At 40.2% G+C, this 26,104-nt stretch overlaps 3 long non-coding RNA genes across 3 annotated transcripts; 2 read left to right on the top strand and 1 right to left on the bottom strand.

The window, feature by feature from the left end:
* Window positions 1-4,943: 4,943 nt before the first annotated feature.
* LOC131003364 (uncharacterized) lies at window positions 4,944-7,915 on the bottom strand. The gene is made up of 3 exons (XR_009094610.1): window positions 7,646-7,915; window positions 5,788-5,869; window positions 4,944-5,190 (listed from the first exon to the last, which is right to left on the bottom strand). It is a non-coding gene; the product is annotated as an uncharacterized LOC131003364 (long non-coding RNA).
* Window positions 7,916-13,430: 5,515 nt separating this feature from the next.
* Window positions 13,431-14,657, top strand: LOC131003396 (uncharacterized). Its single transcript, XR_009094634.1, has 2 exons — window positions 13,431-13,716; window positions 14,310-14,657. It is a non-coding gene; the product is annotated as an uncharacterized LOC131003396 (long non-coding RNA).
* Window positions 14,658-24,457: 9,800 nt separating this feature from the next.
* On the top strand, window positions 24,458-25,683 carry LOC131003395 (uncharacterized). The gene is made up of 2 exons (XR_009094633.1): window positions 24,458-24,743; window positions 25,336-25,683. It is a non-coding gene; the product is annotated as an uncharacterized LOC131003395 (long non-coding RNA).
* The last annotated feature ends 421 nt before the right edge of the window (window positions 25,684-26,104 follow it).

The following is a 26,104-nucleotide window of genomic DNA, read 5'->3' as shown; positions in this document are numbered from 1 at the left end:
TTGAGTTCTTCCAACTCTTTAGGAGCCATTCGGTATGGTGCCTTCGAAATGGGAGCTGCCCCGGGCTCCAAATCAATGGTAAACTCAATTGGTCTGTCCGGTGGTGGCCCTGGCAGAATCTCTGGAAATACATCTGAAAAGTCCCGTACAATTGCTACATCTTCTATGCTCCTTTCAGTTCCCAGTTCTCCGTGCAAGTATACGAGGTAAGCTGGGTATCCCTTATTCATCATTTTCGTTGCTTGGAGGGCGGAGATGATCATCTTTCTTCTTCCCATACTAATTCCGTGGAAATGTGACGGCTCCCTTCCTGGGGATCGGAATGATATCCGTCTTTCGTTACAAAGGATGGTGACATAGTTCTCGGCTAGCCAGTCCATTCCTAGGATTATGTCCACATCTCCCATCGGTATAACATACGAGCTGTTCACTACAATCTTGAGTGACCCTATGTTCAGTTCTAGGTTCAAGCACACATGATCTACTGTCGTCATCCCTCCTATAGGTGATGATATACTCAACTCCTGATCAGCTTTTTCCATTTTAAGTTTTAAGGTGTCGACACATGTACTTGAAATGAAAGTATGCGATGCGCCCGTATCAAATAGAAGTACAACAGGAGTATTGAGTAGCATGCCCATACCTGCCAGGTTTCCCTGGTTGTTTTCGGGCTGCTTCTGCCTCATAGCATAGGCTCTAGCATGACGAGGCTCTTCATGTTGTTTCTGTTGTTGGCGAGCCTGTTGCTGATACGGTTGTTGAGGTTGTGGTTGGTACGGTAGCTGTTGGTGCTGCTGATACTGTGTTTGCTGCCCTGGGTATGGTTGGGACAGAGCTTGGATTGCTCGCAGATGCGGAGCCTGGATAGGTAGGTTCGGCCTTGAACCCGTCCCGTGTTGCTTATTCGGGCACCGGTTTGCATAGTGCCCCTTCTGGTTACAGATATAGCAACTATCACTGCCGGCCTTACAGATTCCCCCATGACTTTTGTTACATTTGGGGCAATGTGGGGCTCTCTGTTGGTTATTTCCCATCTGTTTCGGTGCACTCTGGCCTCCATAGCCCTGTGACTGGAAGACCCGTCCCTGCCATGGCCTCTTCTCGCCTTGGTTCGGTTTACTGTTGTCCCATCTCCTTTTTCCGTTAAAATTCTGATTATGATTTTGATCCTGTGGAGGTGCTGGCGCAGGTACAATTGCAAGTCTTTCTCCAGGCATGGCTGCCTCAATGTCTAACGCTCGGCTGAGCGACTCAGTGTAAGACAATCCTCCGTGGCTTGCCAAAGCCATCCTAATCTCGTGCCTCAGTCCGGCACAAAACTTTTCAGCCATCTTCTCATCTGTGTCAACTTGTTCCGGCGCATATCTAGACATATCGCAGAACGTCCTGTCGTATTGAGTTACCGACATCTTCCCTTGTTTTAGATTGTAAAATTCAGCCTCCTTTTTCTTGCGGTAGCTCTTGGGTATATACTTGTCATATATACCGGCTTTGAATTGTTCCCAAGTCAGGTTTTCTAACTGCTCTGCTGTCATCGTTTTCATCCTTGCTTCCCACCAGAAATCAGCTGACCCAGTCAACTGAAAGGACATACAAGTCAGACGTTCTTGGTCGGTGCAACGCAGGAAGTTGAAAATGCGTTCAATAGCGCGAACCCAAGTTTCAGCTTCTGCCGGGTCTCCTGTCCCGTTGAAGGTAGGTGGGTTATGTCGTAAGAATAATTCTTCAATCCGTCGTTCTGGCTGAACAGGTGGTTGTACTATTTCAGGTTCTAGTCTTGCTTCTGGGCCTCTCTCATCATTCCGGGGAATCCTTCTCCCTCCTCTCGGACGCCCTCGTTTCGGTGGCATTCTAATGAGTCAAAACACAAGTTGTCAGCGCATTAAAACGCAATAAGGACATACTATCATTTTTATAGTTACTCCTTAACTCATCGAGTTCTGCTCCTGCTAAAACTTAAGCGAACATATAAATAGAACATAGCGGAACGACTTGCCGCGAAAGACCAATAAGGTCACTATATATTCATGGGAAATTAGTATCAATGAGGACTATGTCATAAGAATAGTTCTTCTATTCTATGTTCTGGTTGTATGGGTGGTGAGGCCATGTTTTGTTCTAGCCCTGGTACTGTAAGTAGAATGGTTTCGAATATCTGAAACTATAAGCTGATAGCTTTAATCGTAATATTATAACATTATATACAAAGCATTTTGACCCCTCGTAAGTCTAACTCTGAAGTTCATACATGAATCATGAAGGTTATCCTTAAGCCATAGCTAGTGATAATCGAGGCTAGAAGCGAGTCTCAGCTTATTAGGGATTAGCTAACTGATTACATAAGTCGCACTCATCGCTATAAGCAATATCATACTTAAACTATCATCGAATAAGGCAATAGTCGATTAGGTGCTTCGTCTCGCGTGAACAACCTGAATGAAGAACTATGCCTGCATCAGTGATTCGTGCGTGGCACTCCGCTTGCACTGCTTTCATTGGATTCTCTTCCTCTTTCTTAGCTATTCACCATGGCTATAGTGAAATATAACTGAGTTTCTAGCTTCTATTGTTTTTCTCGTAACAGTGATCATGCATTCTTAACGCATCTAAGTTCATTGAGATATCTAATCAATCAATAAAGCATACAACTTGAATGTAAGCATCAGTACATTCATATAAAACGTGAACTTCTCAATGTTTTAAAATCATTACCACCTTCTTTCTTGCTGAGCATGACGATGTGATGAAGTGATGAGCTTTGGTTGACTGACTCATATATATTAGTGATCATACTAGAAAAATGGCTAACTCTAGGGTTCAGAGCAAATGAACTGCTCTGATACCACTCTGTCACGACCGGACCTAATTAAGGATAATTAAGCCGGGGAAACCGTGACTAATGGAGGGAGATTAGAAGCGGGGTAGAAAGGGGAATAATCAAACAAGAAAGGATCGCATTTCATCATTGTTAACAACATGGATATTTATTATAATATAACGGAGTTTTAGTCGTATAGACTCAAATAACTAGTAAGTTCAGATAACTCTGACTTAGCCAAAATAACATAAAACTTTTGAGTACGCAGCGGAATAAGGTTCTGATTACATGTATGAAGACATGTAACCCTAGAGTTCATTAATACATAATAAGACAAAAGAATCCCGCTCGTCACTTCATCACCATCGGCAGCTGCTCAACCTGCACATTTAGAAATATATACAGGGCTGAGTACAAAAGTACTCAGTGGGCACATATGCCTACTATGAAATATAACATGCTTCGTAAAGTTGTAAATTGTCATGCCATCATAAACAGTACAGCAAGGGAGTTTTTCGCTAAAAAGGCCCAAGCTTACTAAATTCATTTGTGATTCTTAAAGTTCGTCTGCAGACTAAGTTCTCTTGTAATCTATCATATCTGGAACTGTGTGCCGGAGAGGTGGCCACCTCTCACGGACACTTGACCGGCCAACCCGCTAGATGACTCACGGTCACTGGTGTACACTAGCCCTGGCAGGATAGCTATCAACTGCTCAGGACCCGAATTCGATTTCATAATAACTGGCAAAGCCACATCAGATAGATATCATACCAAACATTGAAACATTTATGGCAAGACAACAGTTGAAATAATTTTCAGTTCAAAGATTTTGCAATGAAATAACTGTTCAAACATAACATTAAACTCATTTGATATATATGAAAGTAACCCACCTGATAGCAACTTTTGCTTTGGTAAAGTAGCTCCTTGACTGGCTATTATTACTCTCGCGCTTTACCTTTATTGCGATGATATAAAGTAAGATATTTGCTCAAATAAAATCCTCAAATGAGAATGCGTACTTAACTATGCATGAACCTCATATGCATGAACTACTATACTGGGATAATAATCAGGGAATTTCTATTGTTAATCCTGGCTATCGGATTTAACAAAAGCTAAGTTTCGTCTCATGAAACCGGATAATTAATTAAAATTAATCTATTCTCTTCAGGATGTTCTAATCCGTCGATTAAATAAATCCCGCTCCTCGTAGTCGATAGAAAATAATTAAATACTTCAGCTTATTCGCTTTATAAACTCATAATCAACCGGGCTTAATAATGAGAATTTGAAATGTTATGAGTTCGAATAATTAAAAGGCTCAACATAAGGTAGCCCAATAATTAATTAAGTAGAAATGGGCCTGGATAGCTAAAATGAAAGGTCCAATTGAAATAATTCATTGGGCTTAGTATTTAAATAAATCTTGGCCCAAATGATTAAATAATGAATAGTTGGGCTCAATTAAATAAATCATGTAAGGCCCAACTAAATAAAATTTCAATCCATAATTTAAAATTAGCCCAAGAATAGAATGAATTATTCTGAGCTTAAAATTAAATAAAACTCGGCTCAGTTGATATGATACAGCAGCCCAAAGAATTAAAAGACAAAGCCCAATTCCTTAAATTAATTCAAGCTCAATAAAAATAATTAGAAGAGCCAATTAAATAAAAGACTGGCCCAATTCGAATTTAAATATGAAAGCCCAAGCAATTAAAATTGGAAGCCCAATTTCATTAAAAATAAGCTCAAAATTTCGGCCCACATAAATTAGAGGAAAGCCCAAACAATTAAAATTAATCAAGCCCAAAGAATTAAATGAAAAGGCCCAAATCAAGCCCACTCTATTTCTTTTCTCTCACAACTCTCGGTCCTCCCTTTTCTCTCTCCCACACAATCCAATCTCGCCTCTCTCTCTTTCACTCCCAGATCAGTCGAGCCCCTTTTCTCTCAAATCAGTCGAAAACTCTCTCTCTTTCTCATATCAGTCGAGCTCTCTCTCCCTTCGGTTCTCTCTCTCTCTCGATCCATCTCCAGCCGAGGCTGTCACACCCCAATTCTTGAAGGAATAAATATAATCGAGGTGTGAATAATTCATAGAAATAAACAAGGGAAATACCTCGTTAAAACCCAAAATAGGATAGAAAGTCGGGCTATGCCCCTTTGGATCACAAGTTTTGTTTCATGTTTCTGACAACCAACATTCATTAGCATAAAACTAGAATTTCAAATTTAAGCTCGACATGAAGTCATCTTAAGTTGAGAAAACAAAAGATGTATAAGAGTAATTGCTACAGCGGAAGTCTAACATATGAATTTTAACTCTAGCCTCAGCTCCGTCCCGTCAGCACCAGCCAGCCAACCTGAAAACATTTGAAAGTATTTTTGGGCTAAGTACTAATGTACTTAGTGGGCATGCATTTTCATAAACGTTTCATATTTTCGTAAGAGCAGTTTATCCAATTATACTTGACATGACTTAGAAGGTTTTAAAATGAAATAACTTCTAAGCATGTTAAAACATTTTTCATTTGTGCGCACATGTCACACTCCCTTTCTGTTACTCGCTGTGATCCCGGACCTTTTAGCCACCGACGGATCCATATCTCCCGCTTTACTTGATCTGAGGGCGTAACCCAGTCAAGTTCCCATTTGGGACCCAATGCTCCGGAACACATCCCGTCGAGCACCCTTATAACGCCTCATACATGATTAGTGCTCGAATGGAGATCAACCCACCGAGTCAGCTAATAGGTGTACACAATTCTCAAACAACGTGTTAGGTCATAAGAGAACCTCGATCGATTAACTTATGCGAGCCTTAAACAGAGCAGAGTGCACAAAATATTTTATTGGATAAACAGTTTTCATTACATTAAATAAACAATTTGCATTTCATTGAAAACATTTAGAGCTTAATAACTCAATCATACTTTGTACATTTGGAAAGTAATGCCCACCTGGATAGGCAAAGCCTGAAGATCATACACATATAAACCTGTCTTGGAAAAGTAGCGCTAATCCTCCTGGTCATCACAAAGCCTACAAGAAATTCTATCCTTAATAGGTCTCATGAAACTAATCTTAATGTATTTGTGGATGTACTAAACATACTTGATTCATCACGCCGGGTTTTCAAATTTAATGAATAAATACTTGAAAACTAAATTTCTTGAGTTAAGGACACCAACAATATCCTTACTCGATTTTCTTTTAGTGTTTTAGGGTTCTAGCATCCATAATTCGTTCCATTAAAGACAATCGAAAACCAACATAACCTCGTGACTAACCACATAATATCACGTAATCACGTAAACAATAAACAGAAAGAAATAAAATCCTCAAGTTTAGTATCATTAAAAATCACAAGTTCACATGAACATAAAAGAAATCATGCACCGTTTTTATAACATTCTATACATTTCATTTTTTTTTTATGTAAATAAATAAGAAATTCCATTATTCATTTATAAATAATAAAACATTTTAAAATCCATTGAGATGAAATAAAACATTTTAACCATTTAAAATCCATACTCAAAAAGCCTTGAAATATTATAAAAATTAGGGTTTAATCCCAAAATTTGTTTTCATTTTTAAAGTCCATCAATAAATTAAATAAAAGAACGGACCTCATTTAAAATAAATAGTCCCAACCTTAAATATTAAAATTTAAATCAAGAGATTTAAATTCACTAAAATAATTTAGTGAAAATTCAAACACATAGGCAACACAATCACATAAGGCACATAAGAATCACAATCAAACATCATTAAAACATGCTCTGTTTTTACACTGGTTCAACTTCAAAATTTAATCTGTTCTGACTCTGACATCTCCTGGACTCGAGACTCATACCAAAAGAAAGATCTTCGAGTCTAGTTTCATATAAAAAAAAAAGTAGAGGCGAAAACTCCAAGTGGTTTGAGAGATATGACGTTTTACCACGATCTACCATATTCGGCAGTTTTGAGCAATCGAAAACTTTGATTTTTGAAAATAGTAAACGTTGTCAAACTGGGCTCAAATTTGGTGGATATCTAGATAACACAATAAGGTTAATACCAAAAAAATTTGGAAATCTATATCACACAGGAAGCTACTGAAATGAATGACTCTTTCCACTGTTCTCTGAAATTCTCGGTGGTAATGTGCAGTTTAGGTTTTGCATTTTAAAGAAATATCAAACGAAATTGAAATAGCTTGAAATTTTACCAGGGTACTCAATACTCATGTAGAAACTTGCTATAAAATTTTCAAAGCTATTAGACATCGACAAACCATCGATCACAGTAGGTCAGTAGGCCTACGAAATTCTCCAATTTGTATTTAAAACTTATATATCTTAATAATATCTCTAACTTGAATATAACATCATAATTCTCAACAACAACTCATCCCAAAACTCATTTCATCACTTCTAATCATCAATCTAAACCATCACTTAACATCATAGCATGCTCAAGAAATCATATACCCACTCAAATCTTCAAATCAACATCATATAACAAAATCACATATAGAAACACATATATATCATCTTCTTCCTCAAACTAACATTTTTCATTTTTCACTTCTCAACCTCAAGCTTCAATCTCATCCATCATTAATCATCTAGATCATCTCATAAACTCAAATCCATCATCATATAACTCAAGCCAAGTCAAGAAAATAAACAACAAAATTCGTAGGGTTTCAAGCTCCTAATTTTCGAAAGTTTCATAAAAATAAGTTGGGTGATTTCCTTGCTCAATCATGATCATATACTCACTCACATATCATTAATATGATCAAATAAATAATCTAAGATCACTTACTCAAGGATTTAAAAGGTGATCAAGACTTTGCTCCAACTTTGATCTTAGCTCTAGCTTCTTGAATTTGATGAGATATGATAGTATTTGATTGGATTGGATGGTGGATTATCTCATAGTAGTGTTTGATGAAGCTTCTCTAAGCTTTCTTCAATGGACATCAATGGAGGAAAAGAGAGTATAGAGAGAGATTTAGTGAGAGCCGAGAGTGAAGTGTAAAGTGGGTGGAAAGAGTGGGTGTAGGTGGATGTAGTGGGAGTAGTGGGAGTAGTGGTGGAGGAAAAAGAGTGTAGTGGTGGAAGAGTAGGTGGATGTGGAAGAGTGGGTGGAGAAATTAGGTGATTGAATAAAATAAAAAGTCTTCCGGGTTGTACTATGAAAACTGTAATAATCGTTCAGTGTTTGCTTAAATAAATAGCTCGTGTAGATGCTAAATGCTTAATATAAATAAATATGCAATGCATATAAATTTAATAACTAAATTTACAAATGTTTTTGTAAATCATTTTTGTTGGAATTAAAATAAATTCATTTTCTTTATATCCGGCGTGAATCATCATGACTTCTAAGTTCAAAATTACTCTAAATTTAGCGAGGAAAAAGCGGGGTGTTACAGAGGCGCCCGCCGTCGTCGCTCCACAATCCGGCGAGTCAGCTTCTACCTCGCCAAAGTCCGACACCCCCTCCTCTCTTCAATTCCTTAATTTCAGATCTCTCTCTATCTTTTCCTTGGTTCTCGTCGAGAACTCGTCCCCAGCCCACCAAATCCGGCCAGCACGACGTCACCACCTCCATCGTTTCCTCCAGCGGTGACACAACCGCTAGCTGCCTCTCCATCTCCCTCTGCTGGCAACGGCGAGGCGCTGCCGCCATGGTTCTGCCGCCGTCTCACCGTCTGTGGAAGACCGGCGATTCAGCGCCGTTGCCCCATTCACGATGCTGCCGCCGCTGTCACCCGATTTCCGCCGAGCCCCGACGCCGCTGCTGCTACTGGAAGGCCGGCTTCGCCGTGCCGCTGCACTCCAGAATCGGCGAGATTCGCCGCTGAGGTCGGGAGTCTTCTACCCTTCACCGCTCGACGCCGCCGCCTGGGAGCGCCGCCAGCCGCTGTTGTTAACAGCAAGAGTCCGGCAGTCGCCTCTTCCGGAGCCGCTGTCGCCGTGAGTCGCAGAGCTCCGACAGTCCAGTACCACTCATCCTAAAGCTAAGTTCTCTAGTCATTCTTCCTTTTTATCGATTCGAAAACGTGAACTAGACAAGGTGAAATCTTCTTGTTTTGCATAACTCAAATTATGCTCGTTTACTCCTATGTAATCTGTCACTTGTTCATGATCGCATAGTTGGGTGTTTACTAAGTTCAAGATGCTTATAACTTGCTATTCTAGAGTGCATCAGATTGTGAAACTTATGATCTCTCTACTGTAAGACATATCTTCCCTATTTGATGTTGATGCAGATGAACTGTGATATGTAAGATATGGATGTGAACTGGATTGAATATTAGGATAGCATGATTACCTTGAATGTTTGTGCTTTTGGTTGGCTGCGGTGATGTTGAGTTCAATGAGAAAATAGCTGAAAACAAATTGTGTATTTTGTTTGCTTAACAGTGCAGGAGGAACTTAGGAAGAAACTGGAGAGGATCAGGTCAATCTTACCTCTCGAATCTTGCAGCAACTATGACAACTTCCTCAAGCTGTTGATGCGTAAAGAGAGAAGGATTTTTGGTGGATGATATAATAAGGAGTGAAGTTGGTGGCTGTAAAGGGAGGAAAGCATGGCTTTTGGTGGTTGAAGAGGTGGGGATCAAAGGATGGTGGCAGCACACTTATTTCTTTCCACTAACCTTAATGATTTTCCTTTATTGCTTTAATGATTTTCCTTTATTGATTCCTTGTCGGCTGATGGTATTAAACAAGGAATGGTGTTGCATTTGATGTGTAGTAATGTGGGATATGGCTGAAGTAATGCTCTTGCCTCTTGGGAATTATAACTTGTAGTACAGTAATGCGCTTAATGAAATACTAATCTTGAATTCTTACTAATGTAGCGTATATATATATACTCGCACGATATTTGATTTCTTGCTTGCTAGCATCGATGGACTGTAAAATAAATCTAAATTAAATCCGTAGATTTAATTCTCCTCACAAGCCGGAAATAATCCACGACTTAAGTAATTATAAATAATAGAATCGATAGTCTCATCTCGCTTAATTAATTAACGTGACTTTGCTAAGTCAGTTATAACTCTGAAATAATATCATTGACTGCTTTAATAATATGAATTCAGGATCATAAGCTGAATTCATATCAGGATAATAACCGTTTTCATTCACTGATGAACAAAAATAAACACTCATTACTGGATTTAAAATATATAAAAGAGCGGGTCACTACAATAATTGAGCTTGGTGTAAATTTTATTGCAATAAAAAGATAATGACAATTAATATACAGATTCAAATAAAAATCATTGAATACAAATAATTTTTATTTTATCCCGAGATCATTTTCCGACGTCAGAAAACGACATTGAGAATTAGGTTCGAAAACTCGAGGTATGAAGTTTAGGGTGTTTATCTTCGTTTCCCAATTGTGTTTCTTGGCACTGAAAAGTGATATCGGGATAAAGTTTAAAAATATTTCATTATTGGATATAAAATTGTTTCTCTAGGATATAACTGACATTGAGCCCTAGCTATTTTTCGGACAACACAATATCCTTTTTAAAGCTCTATAGCCATTAAGCAGTGGTTCTAGCCATTAATCACCATATATATATATATATATATATATATATATATATATATATATATCAGTGGTTCTACTAAAGCTTATGTCTACATCAACCCTAATATTTTGGTTTGGAATTAGATTTAAATTAAGACTCGAACCTTATTAGAACAGATTTTTGTTGGGTTCCTTTAGTTAGATCAGATTTTTGTTTGGGTTCCTTTAGTTAGATCAGATTTTAGTTTGGGTTCCTTTAATTAGATATTTAACTTATTTTTATGTGATCCTATATACTATAACTAATTTTTTTTATCAGTGGCGCGCGGTGATTTGAATAGGTAGGTTTTCAGAAAAGTTACAGCTTTAATTCTGTCACGACCGGTCCTAATTAAGGATAATTAAGCCGGGGAAATCGTGACTATTGGAGGGAGATTAGAAGCGGGGTAGAAAGGGGATAATCAAACAAGGAAGGATCGCAATTCATCATTTAACAAAAGGGATATTTATAATATAACAGAAGTTTAGTCATATAGACTCAAATAACTAGTAAGTTCAGATATCTCTGACTTAGCCAAATAAACATAAAACTTCTGAGTACGCAGCGGAATATGATTCTGATTACATGTATGAAGACATGTAACCCTAGAGTTCATTAATACATAATAAGACAAAAGAATCCCGCTCGTCACTTCATCACCATCGGCAGCTGCTCAACCTGCACATTTAGAAATATATGCAGGGCTTGAGTACAAAAGTACTCAGTGGGCACGTATGCCTAAGTATAAAATACATGCTTCAAAACTGTAAATTGTCATGCCATAATAAACAGTACAGCAAGGGAGTTTTTCGCTAAAAGGCCCAAGCTTACTAAATTCATTTGTGATTCTTAAAGTTCGACTGCAGTCTAAGTTCTCTTGTAATCTATCATATCTGGAACTTTGTGCCGGAGAGGTGGCCACCTCTCACGGTCACTTGACCGGCCAACCCGCTAGATGACTCACGGTCACCGGTGTACACTAGCCCTGGCAGGATAGCTATCAACTGCTCAAGACCCGAATTCGATTACATGATAAAAGTCACATCAGATAGATATCATACTGAAATTTAAATATTTTATGGCAAGACAATATTTGAAATAACTTCAATTAATTTAGTCATGAAATAACTTGCTTGAACGTAACATTTAAACTCATTTGATATATATGAAAGTAATGCCCACCTGTTAGAAACTTTTTGTGGTACAGTAGCTCCTTGACTGATTATTAATCTCGTGCTTGACCTTTATTACGAGAATATAAATAAGATATTGCTCGAGTAAAATCCTCAAATAATTAGAATACAGAATTAATTATGCATGATCTTTATGCATGATTTATTACTCCGAGATGATATTAGAGAATTACTACTATTAATCCTCACTATCAGATCAAATAAATACCAACTAGGTTTCATCTTGCGTGGTTGAGTAATTAACTAAAATAATCCGTTCGCTTCAGGTGTTCTAATCCGCCAATTAAATAAACCCCATTCCTCGTAGTCAATAGAAAATAAATAATACTTCAACTTATTCGCTTTATAACCTCATAATTAATCGGGCTTAATAAATAGGAACAAGTAATGTTATAAGATTAAATAATTAAAAGGCTCAACATAAGGCAGCCTAATAATTAATTAAACAAATATGGCTTGATTTAAATAAATCGTGGCATTCCAATAATTAAATTGAAAAGTTTAGTTGGAGTAATTCATGGACTCAAGTAATTAAAAAAAATTTAGGGCCCAGTTGAATAAATAACCAAGGCCTAAAGAAAATAATTAGGAGGCCCAATCGGAATAAAATAACAAAGCCCAATGAATTAATTAAATTAGGCCCAATGAATTAAACTAAAGCCCAAACAAAATAATTGAATTAGGCCCAATTATAATAAATACAACAAGGCCCAAAAATAAATAATTATGAAGCCCAAAGAAAATAAAATAAAGGCCCAAATTTTCGGCCCAACTCAAGCCCACTGTAATTTAAAATAAAATCGGCCCACTGAAACGAAGCCCAAATAAGGAGTCCAACATAATTAAATAAACTCCGGCCCAATGAAATGGCCCAATTATTAAAATAAATAAAGTCCAACTCAATTAAATGAAGCCCATACAAATCAAAACAACAATTAAATCAAAGCCCATATAAATAAAATCGGAGGCCCAATCAGTAATTAAAATCGGCCATTTAAATAAAATCAGAAGCCCAATATTAATAAATATGCCAGCCCAACTCAAGCCCATAAAAAAATAAATCAACAAGGCCCAAAGAATTAATTAAATTAGCCCAATTAAAATAAATAAGCCCAACTTTAATTAAAATAGGAAAAGCCCAAAATTTCCCCCCCCCCAACATCTCGGTTCTCTCTCTCTATATTCCAAAAATTCAAGCTCTCTCTCTCCCTTCGGTTCTCTCTCTCTCTCTCAAAATCAGTCGAGAACTCTCCTCACTCACGCCTCTCTCCATCTCGCTCTATATTCAGCCGAGGCGCCGCCGTCGCCTCTCCGAGCCGGCAAGATCGACGGCGAGACTTATCTTCTCTTCTCTCTCTCGCTTCCTCCTCACTTCACCATATCAGCCAATTTAATCGAGCCCTAATTTTCCATGAATTCGAAATCGTCTCTGTCGCCGCTGCTACTTCCGGCGAACAGCCGGGGTCTCACTCGATCTCCTGCGTCGGCTCTTCTTCCCAATTCGCTGAAGGAAAGTAGAAGCCTTAATCTTCCCCGCGGATTTTGAACCGCTGCTGCTACACGATTTCCGGCGAACAGGGGAGAGTCCGCCGTTGTTGTCGCTGTTCCCGGCGAAGGGTGTCGCCTCGTCTCCTCCTCAGAGTAGTTCAGTCCCGATTCAGACGTCAAGGCAGGGAGTCGAGCCCTGGTTCTCCTCTACTTTTGCTTCTGGTTTTCGATCCTCCGCCTCCGCCATGGAACCGGCGAACGGCGCCGCTGCTGCTATGCATCTCCGTCAGACTCTGATGGCTGGTAGCCGTTCTATTGCTGCTACGGCCTGGAGTCGGTCGGCCTCGCTCATCTTCTGCTCTAGCCGTGCAGTGGCCGTCGGCTCTGGTAGTTGCTTGGGCAGTCGTCCCTTCTCGGTTCAGCCACACTGCTGCTGGTCCAGAATCGGCGAGGGTCGTTGGGAGTCGTCGTGCCCTTGGCTCTTCCCTGCACCTCTGCCTTGGCAACGAGGCGACAACCACCGTCTCTCGGCCATCCATACTTCCTCATGGTTCACCCATCGGTTCTTGGCTCAACGCTCATACAAAAACCGAGTTCTCCCAGCTCGGCCCCACACTAAGGTACTAAACGCAGTTAAGCAAGATAGGATTTTTTTTTTTTGTGCTTTTCAATTATCAATGCACGTAACTCAATTCATTGTGAAACTATGGTGTTCTGTACTAGTCTTTGTTTCACTAGTTCTTGCGTGAAGTCTATAAGTATAAACTGAATGAGCTATTCATCAGCAACATAACATGGTTTATGCTGGATTATGGAAAGTATGACTTGGCTAAGTCTATACGCATATATACTTGTCTGTATAGTCTATATCCATTTAATAAAACATGTTTTGATGCTATGAAGTATAGATTTGAATAATTGAGATAGTATAATACCTTGAGGTATAGGTGTTGGTTGGCTGCTGTGGGTGGATTGTGTTGGTTGGCTGCTGTGGGTGGATTAAATGGGAGGATTCTGAAATAAATGATATAAATCATACTTGTTTCTTTCAATAAATGCAGGTTGCAAATGTAAGAAGATGAGGGATAAATGCCAAGGTTTACCTTAGAGCTTATGGCAGTGTATCAATGTTCTTTCTTACTCTTGGATCTTTGGGTATTATCTGCACTGGAATGGCTGGAACAAATTTGCGTTGTTACTTTTGTAATTGCAGGTGAATAATGAAGGAAGGTGGATGAATGAAAGCCAAATCTCACCTTGGAGTTTCTGGCAGCAGCTTAGACTATTTACTTCCCTTGGTTTGCTGGTGATTAAGGGAGTGTTTTGGCTGAACTTGTAGGCTAGGAAGGCAAAGGGACGATGGAGTGCACTTGAGTGATGAGTGGTAGGAAAAATGATGAGTGATGGGGGAAAGTGATTGGGAAAGAGTGAATGGTTGGGGTGAAAAATGAGTGGTCAAAGATTGATGGAAATAAAAAGAAAAAAAAATAGAGAAGAATTAATGATGTATTTTCTATGTCTCGGTGATTCCGTAACTGAAATAAAATACTGGCTTCGATTCTGCTTGATACTGTATTTACATAAATCTCGATTTCGACATGTGATATCTCGCTAAAATCGATAAGTTATATAATGAATATAAATTAAATCCGCAGATTTAATTAATTCACGAGTCGGAAATAATCCACAACTTGAGTAAAAATAAAATCTAATTCCATCTCGCTTAAATAAATAACGTGACTTTGCTAAGTCAGTTATAACTCTGAAATAATATCATTGACTGCTTAAACAATATAAATTCAGGATCATAAGCTGAATTCATATCAGAATAATAACCATTTTCATTCACTGATGAACATAAATAAACACTCATTACTGGATTTAATATTTATAAAAGAGCGGGTCACTACATACTACCCCTCTTAACAAAAATTTCGTCCCGAAATTTGCATATTTCTTCTAAAACAGTTCGGGGTATTTATCCTTCATTTTGTCTTCAAGCTCCCACGTGGCTTCCTCTTGTCCGTGGTGTCTCCATAAGACTTTCACTGATGTGATTGCCTTATTCCTGAGTTGTTGTACTTTTCGATCTAGAATGGCCTCTGGTCTTTCTTCATAGCTCAAGTCTGGACAAAGGATCATCTCTTCTTGGTGGATTATGTGCTTTGGATCGAAAACGTATTTCCTGAGTTGTGATACGTGGAAAACATTGTGAACGTTTCCAAAGCTTGGCGGTAACGCCAACCTATAGGCTACTGGGCCTATTCTCTCCAAAATCTCATAAGGTCCTACGAATCGGGGCCTAAGTTTTCCCTTGACACCAAACCTAGTTATCCCCTTGGTAGGAGATACCTTTAGGAAGACCTTGTCTCCTATTTCAAAACATAACTCAGTTCGACGTGCATCAGCGTAAGATTTCTGTCTATCTTGTGCCTCTTTTATTCGCCCTCTGATCTGGCGGACTATCTCAACCATCTCGTTTACCATGTCTGGTCCTAAAACTTTTCTCTCACCCACTTCATCCCAATAAAGCGGTGATCTACATTTTCTTCCATATAATGCCTCATATGGTGCCATATCAATAGTCGCCTGATAACTGTTATTATAGGCAAATTCAATCAACGGCAGCACTGCTTCCCAACTTCCACCCCTGTCTAGGACCACTGTTCTCAACATATCTTCGAGGGTCTGAATTGTCCTTTCAGACTGCCCATCTGTCTGCGGGTGGAAGGCGGTGCTGAAATTTAACCTCGTGCCTAACTCCTTCTGTAAGCTCATCCAAAATCTAGAAGTAAATTTTGAGTCTCGGTCTGAAGTGATCGACACGGGTACACCGTGTAAACGTACAATCTCTCGAACATACAACTGAGCTAGCTTGTCTGACCCATGTGTGATCGGTATTGGTATAAAATGAGCACATTTTGTGAGTCGATCCACTATTACCCAAATGGCAGTGTTCCCTCTCTTTGTTTTGGGCAAACTGGTCACAAAATCCATTGCGATGTGCTCCCACTTCCATTTTGGAATTTCCAACGGTTGTAGTTTTCCATATGGCCTTTGATGTAAGGCCTTCACCTGTTGGCATGCTAGGCATTTCTCCACAAATGACGCTATGTCTCTCTTCATTCCTTCCCACCAAAAGTGTTTCTTTAGGTCCTGATACATCTTAGTACTGCCTGGGTGAGCAGTATAAGGGGTATCGTGAGCCTCACTCATGATTCTATCCTTAAGCTCATCATCGTGGGGGATGCATATTCTTCCTTCAAAGAGGATAACATTATCTGATGCTTCTTGATAATTCTTGACGCCTCCTTTTCTTACTGCTTCCCGTAGTTTTTCCATCTTCCCGTCTTTTCTTTGTGCTTCTACGATCATCTTCCTCAAGTTAGGTACTGTTGCCACAACGCTTGCTATCGTCCCTGGTGGTTTAACCACTTCTATGCTCATTTTGCTAAATTCCCTTATGAGCACCGTCTCTCGAGTGATGAGAGCTCCCAATTTAGATTGGGTCTTACGACTCAATGCATCAGCCACTACGTTGGCCTTGCCTGGGTGGTAGTTAATACCGCAGTCATAGTCTTTCACTAGTTCGAGCCATCTCCTTTGTCTCATGTTGAGGTCCTTTTGCTCGAAAAAGTATTTCAGGCTTTTATGATCTGTGAATATTTCACACCTAACTCCATATAGGTGGTGCCTCCAAATCTTCAGCGCATGCACCACTGCAGCTAATTCCAGATCATGAGTCGGGTAATTCAGTTCATGTGGCCTAAGCTGTCGTGACGCATATGCTATCACTCTTCCTTCTTGCATCAGCACGCAACCAAGTCCATTTTTGGACGCGTCTGTGTAGATCATGTATTCCTTATCAGCTGTTGGGACGGCTAACACTGGTGCCGTAGTTAACTTCTCCTTAAGTTCTTGGAAGCTCTTCTCGCACTCCTCTGTCCAAGAAAATTTTATTCCCTTCCTGAGTAGTTGCGTCATTGGCCTTGCAATTTTGGAAAATCCTTCCATAAACCTCCTATAGTAACCTGCCAATCCTAAGAAACTTCTTATCTCATTAGGGTTAGTAGGCGATTTCCATTCGCGCACTGCTTGCACTTTTTCAGGGTCCACTTTAATCCCTTCTGATGATACAATATGTCCTAAAAACGTGACTTCGCTGAGCCAAAACTCACACTTGCTGAATTTGGCATAAAGGCGCTCTGTCCTCAACGTTTCTAGAACAATTCTCAGATGTTCCTCATGGTCTTTATCGTTCTTCGAGTAGATCAGGATGTCATCTATGAATACCAAGACAAATTTGTCTAAATACGGATGGAATACTCGATTCATGAGGTCCATGAACACGGCTGGCGCATTAGTTAGCCCGAATGGCACAACTACAAATTCGTAGTGGCCATACCTAGTTCGAAATGCCGTCTTAGGTACGTCTTCTGGTCGAATCTTCAGCTGGTGATAACCAGACCGCAAATCAATCTTCGAGAACACGCTTGCTCCCTTGAGCTGGTCGAAGAGGTCATCTATCCTTGGTAGAGGATATTTGTTCTTCAGTGTCACTTTATTCAGTTCCCTATAGTCTATGCACATTCTCAATGTGCCATCCTTTTTCTTCACAAAAAGTACAGGTGCACCCCAAGGTGATACACTTGGCCTAATGAATCCAAGTTCCAAAAGTTCTTGCAGTTGTATTTTGAGTTCTTCCAACTCTTTAGGAGCCATCCGGTATGGTGCCTTCGAAATGGGAGCTGCCCCGGGCTCCAAATCAATGGTAAACTCAATTGGTCTGTCCGGTGGTGGCCCTGGCAGAATCTCTGGAAATACATCTGAAAAGTCCCGTACAATTGCTACATCTTCTATACTCTTTTCAGTACCCAGTTCTCCGTGCAAGTATACGAGGTAAGCTGGGTATCCCTTCTTCATCATTTTCGTTGCTTGTAGGGCGGAGATGATCATCTTTCTTCTTCCCATACTAATTCCGTGGAAATGTGACGGCTCCCTTCCTGGGGGTCGAAACGATATCCGTCTTTCGTTACAAAGGATGGTGGCATAGTTCTCGGCTAGCCAGTCCATTCCTAGGATTATGTCCACATCTCCCATCGGTATAACATAGGAGTTGTTCACTACAATCTTGAGTGACCCTATGTTCAGTTCTAGGTTCAAGCACACATGATCTACTGTCGTCATTCCTCCTATAGGTGATGATATACTCAACTCCTGGTCAGCTCTTTCCATTTTAAGTTTTAATGTATCAACACATGTACTTGAAATGAAAGTATGCGATGCGCCCGTATCAAATAGAAGTACAACAGGAGTATTGAGTAGCATGCCCATACCTGCCAGGTTTCCCTGGTTGTTCTCGGGCTGCTTCTGCCTCATAGCATAGGCTCTAGCATGACGAGGTTTTTCATGTTGTTTCTGTTGTCGCTGCTGTTGTTGGCGGGCCTGTTGCTGATATGGTTGTTGAGGTTGTGGTTGGTACTGTAGCTGTTGGTGCTGCTGTGGCTGCTGATACTGTGGTTGCTGCCTTGGGTATGGTTGGGGCAAAGCTTGAATTGCTCGAAGATGCGGAGCCTGGATAGGTGGGTTTGGCCTTGAACTCGTTCCATGTTGCTTATTCGGGCACCGGTTTGCATAGTGCCCTTTCTGGTTACAGATATAGCAACTATCACTGCCGGCCTTACAGATTCCCACATGATTTTTGTTACATTTGGGACAATGTGGGGCCCTCTGTTGGTTATTTCCCATCTGTTTCGGTGCACTCTGGCCTCCATAGCCCTGTGACTGGAAAACCCGTCCCTGCCATGGCCTCTTCTCACCTTGGTTCGGGTTACTGTTGTCCCATCTCCTCTTTCCTCTAAAATTTTGATTATGATTCTGATCATGTGAAGGTGCTGGCGTAGGTACAGTTGCAGGTCTTTCTCCTGGCATGGCTGCTTCAATGTCTAATGCTCGGCTGAGCGACTCAGTGTAAGACAATCCTCCGTGGCTTGCCAAAGCCATCCTAATTTCGTGCCTCAGACCGGCACAAAACTTTTCAGCCATCTTCTCATCTGTGTCAACTTGTTCCGGTGCATATCTAGACATATCGCAGAACATCCTGTCGTATTGAGTTACCGACATCTTCCCTTGTTTCAGATTGTAAAATTCAGCTTCCTTTTTCTTGCGGTAGCTCTTGGGAATATACTTGTCATATATACCGGCTTTGAATTGTTCCCAGGTCAGATTTTCTAACTGCTCTGCTGTCATCGTTTTCATCCTTGCTTCCCACCAGAAATCAGCTGACCCAGTCAACTGAAAGGACATACAAGTCAGGCGTTCTTGGTCGGTGCAACGCAGGAAGTTGAAAATACGTTCAATAGCGCGAACCCAAGTTTCAGCTTCTGCCGGGTCTCCTGTCCCGTTGAAAGTAGGTGGGTTCTGTCGCAAAAATAATTCTTCAATCCGTCGTTCTGGCTGAACAGGTGGTTGAACTATTTCGGGTTCTGGTTCTGGCACTGTTTCTGGGTCTCTTCTTTCATTTCGGGGAATCCTGCCCCCTCCTCTTGGTCGTCCTCGTTTTGGCGGCATTCTATTAGGTCAAAACATAAGTTGTCAACGCATTAAAATATAATAAGGACATACTATCATTTCTATAGTTACTCTTTAACTCATCGAGTTCTGCTCCTGTTAAAACTTAAGCGAACATATAAATAAAACATAGCGGAATGACTTGCCACGAAAGACCAATAAGGTCACCATATATAACATAGGAAAATTGCTTCAATGAGGACTTTACATCATCATAAAAATCTAGGTTCAAAGATCTATGTAAGTACCACACATGATGAACTGGCTATCCAGCGAAGCCATTACAAAAAGTACTCAATCACAGAGCGCCCCAAGGTTTCGCGTATCCGTACTAATACTAGTCAAAAGACTATGCCGGCATATGGCATACAAAAAGCATTAAAATTATCTATGTTTCTGGAATATTTAAATAACATCATACTAGACATATATATAAACCGGTCTAAGAAGATAGGGTACAAGATCCCTGGGTCGGGGCATGGCTGTCTTCCTCTGGATCCTCTTCCGGATCTTCCTCTGGATCCTCTTCCGGATCTTCCTCTGGATCCTCATCTGTTTCTCCGCCCGATGGGTGCGACTCACCCCCTCCTTCACCTGCTGCCTGGTCAATGATGGCTGAGCGAATCATCTTCAAGGTGACTCGAAGAGTTGGGCGGTCGTCCATGGCCGGGGCTTTTCCCTTATTGAGGAAATCAATGGTATCGGCTAAGACTCTGTCAACGTCGGCCATAGCGGCTGCTATCTCTGCCTTGCTCAACTGCCTCGATGACAATGGTGGCTCACAGACTAATGGCACTGAACCCGTGCCAGGTGGAAAATCTCTGTAGGCTTGAGGCCTAGAGGGGCCTGCCTCAGCGTCGTGCCTCCTGGGTTGCCTTAAGATAGGGGCTGCTGGTGGAGTCGGCTCCGGAAGTGGGTCCAGTAGTTCGTCGGGCGAAGGTACTCCGACTCGAGCAAGGTCTCCCGGATGTATATACGGCCCTCGAGGAGCATTTCCCCAACGAGTGAATTGTGCCTGGATCTCAGCAGTAAATCCAGAGAAGTCATAATGCAAGTCATAGGACCTGCCAAAACGAGTGATGTAGTGAGCGGAAATCATCCTCGCCCATCCCTGCCATTCTGATGGCAGCAAATCCATTAGCCGCTCCATTCCGTCATAGTCCGATATCCCATGGTCTCTTGCAGCGACCCAGTGTCGATGGAAGCCGGCCAAGAATTGGCCTAAGTCATCACCGTGGCATCGGCGATAAGTAAAATATGAGTTCCTGATAGCATCCGGACTAGCATCTCGACGCAACGGCCGTCGTCTGGTAAAGCGCATCCTTGCCATCTATACATGAAGGTTGCATAATCAAACTCACGAATATCAAAATAGGTGGCAAAAACAGTAGGGTTCAAACATATCTATAACAGTAAGGTAATAATTCTACTTGAGGTCTCGAAATTCTAACCACGGTATTATAATCATAATAGCCTAACACTAGACTCGAATATAATTCGTGAAGTCTTAAATATGCTGCAACTAGTACTAACTAGGTTTTTGAAAAGAGATAACTCCGCTATGTTGCAGTTTCCAAACTATGTAGGGTATTCTTATTACTATGAAAAGTGTTCCCACTATACTCTGATTAAGGCGATAGTTGATTCGGTATCCGCCTCGCGTGAATAATCCGAACGAAGATCTATGCCCGTGTCACTATCTCATGTGTGACACTTTTCTTTACTCCCCATTGTATTTTGTTTGTTGATTTCTCGTCTGGTTCACTAACTTTGTAACTTACTCATCGCCTCAATTTACAGAGAAAAGCAAAAATGTTCTTGCTAAATTCCTTCTATTGTTGTGTTCATAACAGTGATCATGCATCCTTAGCGCATCTAAGTTCATTGAGTAACATCTCCATAAAAAGGCATAAGTAAAATCAACATTTGCATCAAGGCGAAATATAAACTTCAACATTCAAAACTTTCTGTTGCATTCCTTTCTGTTGAACACAGCGATGTGATGAAGTGCTGAGCTTTTGCCGACTGACTCTTTCATACTAGTGATCATACTAGAAAAATTTATTAACTCTAGGGTTCAGAGCAGGTCATTGGCTCTGATACCACTCTGTCACGACCGGTCCTAATTAAGGATAATTAAGCCGGGGAAATCGTGACTATTGGAGGGAGATTAGAAGCGGGGTAGAAAGGGGATAATCAAACAAGGAAGGATCGCAATTCATCATTTAACAAAAGGGATATTTATAATATAACAGAAGTTTAGTCATATAGACTCAAATAACTAGTAAGTTCAGATATCTCTGACTTAGCCAAATAAACATAAAACTTCTGAGTACGCAGCGGAATATGATTCTGATTACATGTATGAAGACATGTAACCCTAGAGTTCATTAATACATAATAAGACAAAAGAATCCCGCTCGTCACTTCATCACCATCGGCAGCTGCTCAACCTGCACATTTAGAAATATATGCAGGGCTTGAGTACAAAAGTACTCAGTGGGCACGTATGCCTAAGTATAAAATACATGCTTCAAAACTGTAAATTGTCATGCCATAATAAACAGTACAGCAAGGGAGTTTTTCGCTAAAAGGCCCAAGCTTACTAAATTCATTTGTGATTCTTAAAGTTCGACTGCAGTCTAAGTTCTCTTGTAATCTATCATATCTGGAACTTTGTGCCGGAGAGGTGGCCACCTCTCACGGTCACTTGACCGGCCAACCCGCTAGATGACTCACGGTCACCGGTGTACACTAGCCCTGGCAGGATAGCTATCAACTGCTCAAGACCCGAATTCGATTACATGATAAAAGTCACATCAGATAGATATCATACTGAAATTTAAATATTTTATGGCAAGACAATATTTGAAATAACTTCAATTAATTTAGTCATGAAATAACTTGCTTGAACGTAACATTTAAACTCATTTGATATATATGAAAGTAATGCCCACCTGTTAGAAACTTTTTGTGGTACAGTAGCTCCTTGACTGATTATTAATCTCGTGCTTGACCTTTATTACGAGAATATAAATAAGATATTGCTCGAGTAAAATCCTCAAATAATTAGAATACAGAATTAATTATGCATGATCTTTATGCATGATTTATTACTCCGAGATGATATTAGAGAATTACTACTATTAATCCTCACTATCAGATCAAATAAATACCAACTAGGTTTCATCTTGCGTGGTTGAGTAATTAACTAAAATAATCCGTTCGCTTCAGGTGTTCTAATCCGCCAATTAAATAAACCCCATTCCTCGTAGTCAATAGAAAATAAATAATACTTCAACTTATTCGCTTTATAACCTCATAATTAATCGGGCTTAATAAATAGGAACAAGTAATGTTATAAGATTAAATAATTAAAAGGCTCAACATAAGGCAGCCTAATAATTAATTAAACAAATATGGCTTGATTTAAATAAATCGTGGCATTCCAATAATTAAATTGAAAAGTTTAGTTGGAGTAATTCATGGACTCAAGTAATTAAAAAAAATTTAGGGCCCAGTTGAATAAATAACCAAGGCCTAAAGAAAATAATTAGGAGGCCCAATCGGAATAAAATAACAAAGCCCAATGAATTAATTAAATTAGGCCCAATGAATTAAACTAAAGCCCAAACAAAATAATTGAATTAGGCCCAATTATAATAAATACAACAAGGCCCAAAAATAAATAATTATGAAGCCCAAAGAAAATAAAATAAAGGCCCAAATTTTCGGCCCAACTCAAGCCCACTGTAATTTAAAATAAAATCGGCCCACTGAAACGAAGCCCAAATAAGGAGTCCAACATAATTAAATAAACTCCGGCCCAATGAAATGGCCCAATTATTAAAATAAATAAAGTCCAACTCAATTAAATGAAGCCCATACAAATCAAAACAACAATTAAATCAAAGCCCATATAAATAAAATCGGAGGCCCAATCAGTAATTAAAATCGGCCATTTAAATAAAATCAGAAGCCCAATATTAATAAATATGCCAGCCCAACTCAAGCCCATAAAAAAATAAATCAACAAGGCCCAAAGAATTAATTAAATTAGCCCAATTAAAATAAATAAGCCCAACTTTAATTAAAATAGGAAAAGCCCAAAATTTCCCCCCCCCCCAACATCTCGGTTCTCTCTCTCTATATTCCAAAAATTCAAGCTCTCTCTCTCCCTTCGGTTCTCTCTCTCTCTCTCAAAATCAGTCGAGAACTCTCCTCACTCACGCCTCTCTCCATCTCGCTCTATATTCAGCCGAGGCGCCGCCGTCGCCTCTCCGAGCCGGCAAGATCGACGGCGAGACTTATCTTCTCTTCTCTCTCTCGCTTCCTCCTCACTTCACCATATCAGCCAATTTAATCGAGCCCTAATTTTCCATGAATTCGAAATCGTCTCTGTCGCCGCTGCTACTTCCGGCGAACAGCCGGGGTCTCACTCGATCTCCTGCGTCGGCTCTTCTTCCCAATTCGCTGAAGGAAAGTAGAAGCCTTAATCTTCCCCGCGGATTTTGAACCGCTGCTGCTACACGATTTCCGGCGAACAGGGGAGAGTCCGCCGTTGTTGTCGCTGTTCCCGGCGAAGGGTGTCGCCTCGTCTCCTCCTCAGAGTAGTTCAGTCCCGATTCAGACGTCAAGGCAGGGAGTCGAGCCCTGGTTCTCCTCTACTTTTGCTTCTGGTTTTCGATCCTCCGCCTCCGCCATGGAACCGGCGAACGGCGCCGCTGCTGCTATGCATCTCCGTCAGACTCTGATGGCTGGTAGCCGTTCTATTGCTGCTACGGCCTGGAGTCGGTCGGCCTCGCTCATCTTCTGCTCTAGCCGTGCAGTGGCCGTCGGCTCTGGTAGTTGCTTGGGCAGTCGTCCCTTCTCGGTTCAGCCACACTGCTGCTGGTCCAGAATCGGCGAGGGTCGTTGGGAGTCGTCGTGCCCTTGGCTCTTCCCTGCACCTCTGCCTTGGCAACGAGGCGACAACCACCGTCTCTCGGCCATCCATACTTCCTCATGGTTCACCCATCGGTTCTTGGCTCAACGCTCATACAAAAACCGAGTTCTCCCAGCTCGGCCCCACACTAAGGTACTAAACGCAGTTAAGCAAGATAGGATTTTTTTTTTTGTGCTTTTCAATTATCAATGCACGTAACTCAATTCATTGTGAAACTATGGTGTTCTGTACTAGTCTTTGTTTCACTAGTTCTTGCGTGAAGTCTATAAGTATAAACTGAATGAGCTATTCATCAGCAACATAACATGGTTTATGCTGGATTATGGAAAGTATGACTTGGCTAAGTCTATACGCATATATACTTGTCTGTATAGTCTATATCCATTTAATAAAACATGTTTTGATGCTATGAAGTATAGATTTGAATAATTGAGATAGTATAATACCTTGAGGTATAGGTGTTGGTTGGCTGCTGTGGGTGGATTGTGTTGGTTGGCTGCTGTGGGTGGATTAAATGGGAGGATTCTGAAATAAATGATATAAATCATACTTGTTTCTTTCAATAAATGCAGGTTGCAAATGTAAGAAGATGAGGGATAAATGCCAAGGTTTACCTTAGAGCTTATGGCAGTGTATCAATGTTCTTTCTTACTCTTGGATCTTTGGGTATTATCTGCACTGGAATGGCTGGAACAAATTTGCGTTGTTACTTTTGTAATTGCAGGTGAATAATGAAGGAAGGTGGATGAATGAAAGCCAAATCTCACCTTGGAGTTTCTGGCAGCAGCTTAGACTATTTACTTCCCTTGGTTTGCTGGTGATTAAGGGAGTGTTTTGGCTGAACTTGTAGGCTAGGAAGGCAAAGGGACGATGGAGTGCACTTGAGTGATGAGTGGTAGGAAAAATGATGAGTGATGGGGGAAAGTGATTGGGAAAGAGTGAATGGTTGGGGTGAAAAATGAGTGGTCAAAGATTGATGGAAATAAAAAGAAAAAAAAATAGAGAAGAATTAATGATGTATTTTCTATGTCTCGGTGATTCCGTAACTGAAATAAAATACTGGCTTCGATTCTGCTTGATACTGTATTTACATAAATCTCGATTTCGACATGTGATATCTCGCTAAAATCGATAAGTTATATAATGAATATAAATTAAATCCGCAGATTTAATTAATTCACGAGTCGGAAATAATCCACAACTTGAGTAAAAATAAAATCTAATTCCATCTCGCTTAAATAAATAACGTGACTTTGCTAAGTCAGTTATAACTCTGAAATAATATCATTGACTGCTTAAACAATATAAATTCAGGATCATAAGCTGAATTCATATCAGAATAATAACCATTTTCATTCACTGATGAACATAAATAAACACTCATTACTGGATTTAATATTTATAAAAGAGCGGGTCACTACAAATTCATTGAATATTTTGCTAATAATTCTAATGAACATAATAAAAAATATAACGAACAAAGGAATCGCTCA

The sequence above is a fragment of the Salvia miltiorrhiza genome, unplaced genomic scaffold (genome assembly GCF_028751815.1).
Source record: "Salvia miltiorrhiza cultivar Shanhuang (shh) unplaced genomic scaffold, IMPLAD_Smil_shh original_scaffold_209, whole genome shotgun sequence".
In the NCBI taxonomy this organism is placed as follows: Eukaryota; Viridiplantae; Streptophyta; class Magnoliopsida; order Lamiales; family Lamiaceae; genus Salvia; species Salvia miltiorrhiza.
Note: the sequence above shows the minus strand (reverse complement) of the source record. Positions and strands in the feature narration are given on the sequence as shown.